This window comes from Corvus hawaiiensis, chromosome 6, assembly GCF_020740725.1.
Source record: "Corvus hawaiiensis isolate bCorHaw1 chromosome 6, bCorHaw1.pri.cur, whole genome shotgun sequence".
Taxonomy (NCBI): Eukaryota; Metazoa; Chordata; class Aves; order Passeriformes; family Corvidae; genus Corvus; species Corvus hawaiiensis.
The window spans coordinates 47,530,342-47,534,066 of NC_063218.1; positions in this window are offsets into that span (position 1 = coordinate 47,530,342).

A 3,725-nucleotide genomic window follows, 5' to 3' on the forward strand; every position below is an offset into this window, starting at 1 on the left:
GGTCCCGCCGCCCGTCACTCAGCGCGAGCCCCGCGTCACCTGACCCGCCCGGCCCCGCCCCCGGGGCAGCGCAGCGGCGCCCTCTTGCGCACGCGCCTCTTCACGTACCGCGAGGGGCGGGGAGCCGTCCCGCGCATGCGCTGTCCCGCTCTGCGGCCGCCGCAGGGAGCGCGGCGCTGCCGGGGGCGCCGCGGCCGGTAGGGGTCGCCGCGGCGCTGCGGCGGGGCGGGCGCGGCGCCTGGGGCCGCCATCTTGAGCCGGGGGCGCTGATCCTGCACGCCCGAGGCAGCCCGCGGACCGCGAGGGCGGTGTGAGGCCCGCGGGGCGCTCCCCGTCCCCCCTCTGGCAGCCGTGGGGGCCGTGTGGGAAAGGGCCCCCTGGCCTGGCCCCAGTGGCTCCCCAGCGCTTGCTGAGCAAGCGCAGCCCTTTTCAGGAGAACAAAAGCAGCTTTAATATTCATCCGAGTGCTGCTTCGGAAGATAAAAACTGACTATTTCAAAGCCTATTTAAATAACATAACTGTTTCCCGTTGTTAGGGCTGTTTCCTGTTGTCAGGATCTGCTGCACAATTTTAGCCTTTAATTAAAATTCTAGCGCGGATTTCGGCAGCTGGAAATAGAACAGTGCAATTAGGAACGCTCCAAATATAGCACCAGCTTTTTTTTTCTTTTTTTTTTTTTTTTCTTCCCTCTACACTAACGTCTTGCAGTGGGAACAGCCTCATCTTTTTTACTTCATGGAATCATAGAATGTTACGGGGTTTGAATGGGCCTTAAAGCTCATCCAGTTCCAACCCCCCCTGGCATGGCAGGGACACCTCCCACTAGACCAGGGTGTTCAGAGCTCCATCCAATCAACTTTGAACACTGCCAGGGATGGGGCACCCACAGCTTCTCTGGGCAACCTGTTCAGTGCCTCATCACCCCTACAGTAAAGAATTTCTTCCTGATATGTAGGCTAAATTTCCCTTCTTTCAGTTTGTACCCATTAGTCTTTGTCCTGTCACTACAGTTCCTCACAAGGAGTCCCTGTCCAGCTTCCCTGTAGGCCCCCTTCAGATACCAGAACGTTGCTGTTAGGTCTCCTCACAACATTCTCTTCTCCAGGCTGAACAGCCCCCAATTTTTCAGCCTGTCTTTGTAGGGCAGGTGCTTCAGTCCCCTTATCAATTTCATGACTCCTCTCTGGACTTGCTCCAACAGTTCCATGTCCTTCTTATGCTGGGGACACCAGAGGTGTGTGCAGTACTCCAGATGGGGTCTCACAACAGTGGAGTAGAGGGTGAGAGTCAATTCCCTCACCCTGCTGGCCACACTCCTTTTGATGCAGCCCAGGACATGGTTGGCTTAGCACACGCTGCCAGCTCATGTTCAGTTTGTCATCAACCATCATCCCCAAGTCTTCCTCTGCAGGGAGAAAGTCTTGACATTATTATGACATTACAGTCTTGACATCGTGAGGGCAGGATGGAGGGAAAAGACTGTTAACAAGCTTCATTGCCACATAATTCTTACACCTATAACAACACAGGCTATGAAATTAGTTTCGGGTGAGTCATGAGCAGTTAGTTTTACTCACCATGGATTTCATTCCAAGACCTCATCTAGTCGCAATAATTTCAAAGAAATCGGACAGGAGAAGAATGGAATTTGTATCAACAGGAAAAAAATAGTAATAATTACTCAGAAATTCTTGAGATTTTTCCCTGTACAGAGATGCCCAGTGACTAAAGCGAGCATTGTCCCTTCCTGACTGTGCTGACACTTTCTAACTTCATTTTTTATTTTCCTGTTTTGTTACTGTTATCAGGAAACCCACATAGAATCTAAAAACTTACTTTTATTCACCATTTTGAGCCGTTTTAAGCATTTTTTCAAGGATTTGCTGTTAAACAAGCTTCCCCCGGTCCTTGAACCGGTGCCTGCATGTGGCCTGGAAGCGGCACGGCAGTGGCGACATCGCCACCTGGCGCACATCTCCGGAACGCCAGGCGGGCTCCGACCGGGGACAGGCGGGTTGGCTCCCACCGGGGCTCATCGCAAACAGGCAGGCAAAAACAGTCGGCGGCGCCTCTGGTGTCAGCGTCGTAATTAAAGAGGGAATGTAAGCCGTGGGAAAGGTGAGAGAACAAAAGTCATAAAACCTTCTTATTTGCAACATATGGGCATCGTTAAGAAAAGGTTGAAAGGTAATCAAAGAAGCTCTAATGACAATAAATTGCGTTTATCTTGTAATAAACATTTAGACATCAATTTCTCCTGTATGATTCTTTCATTCTCATTTCCAGTCTCTGCTCTGTTGTTCCCAGTTCTTCATCTACCCTTCAGATTTTTGATAGGCCCATTTGCCTCTTTTTATGAATTTTTAAGCACTTAATATCTCCAAAGACATTAGGTAAAAATTGATTTAAACCAGACAGCTGGTTGTAGATGTGTAGAGGCAAACAAATACACATCCACATAATGGGATTGCTTGAAAATCATCAAATAGACATTTCTCCTAGACTGGCTCCAGAATGTGAAAGTGCAGATAGCACCTAAGCTTTTCTTTATAAAATCAGAAACCAGTGTCTCAAGGTGGCAGAGGAGGGAAGTAATGCACATGATGCTGCCTTCACTGAGGAACAGTTGCAACAGTTCCTGCCAAATTAATTCTGAGCTTGTTCAGAAACCCAGAAGGGACATTTCAAAGACTGAGGAGAGTCTGATGCTATGGGGGAAGTGAGGGAACACGAATCTCAGGTGGATAATGTCTGACTTTCATTAGGTGTTTATTTAGCACTCAGCATTGGTGTCTGACTCTAAAACTGAAACCTGTCAGATGGCACTTTAAATATGTAAATGTAAGTAGTTAGTGTGGTGAGAGAACTACATTTGTACCTCTGTGAAAATAGTGCACTCTTAGGAAGGTCAAGTCTCCCAGTTTTTTAGGTAAGATATGTTTTAGAATCCTTCAGTTAGGAAGTAAACATCAAACTCTTTGTTACTTCATCTGTTCCCCAGGGAAGGCTCACAGTGAGTTGGGTGGTTGCATTTTACGCCATTTTGAGTATCTCTCTTGATACTGGGGGAATTTCCACAGTCATTTAACTCCATTGGCTTATTGTGGCTGACAAGAACAGTGAAGTCACAAGAAGGTTTTAAACTCTTAGCTGTGCAAAAGCTGGTGCATAGAAGCAGAGTAATAAATCACAGTTGGGGTTTGTCTATTTCAGAGATATTCCCCTGGCCCTGCAGGGGATCTCACAGTGAACTGGCAAAACAGGTTTTGGGTTAAATTCTGTAGGTATTGTGAGCATACAGGAGTACTGTGGGATGGCTCTGCATCACTTCCGCTACTGGCTTGGATCTCAGGCAGTATCAGACCTTTTTTGCCATGTTCCCATAGGACTTTAGATGCCACAGATAGGGACAATTCTGTTGCATCGGAAAAAACATCTTTTGTGAAATACAGAGCCCAATTCCACCGTCATTTCTTACACAGTCTTGCCAAGCTGACTTAAAGTTAATTGCAGGCAGGGATGACAGTGGAGAAGGTCAAACCCATACCAGAGTTCAAGTGCTGAAAAAGGAAAGGGATGTCTCAGGCTTACAGCTATAGAAAAGCCCTTGGAGTCCTGGTGTGCTGAGCGCAGCCTGTTGGGATGTATGCAGACTTGCACAGGGGCTGGACACAACCCCAAACACAGAACTAGAGACTGCAACGCTAATCTTTTGTTCAGGGTG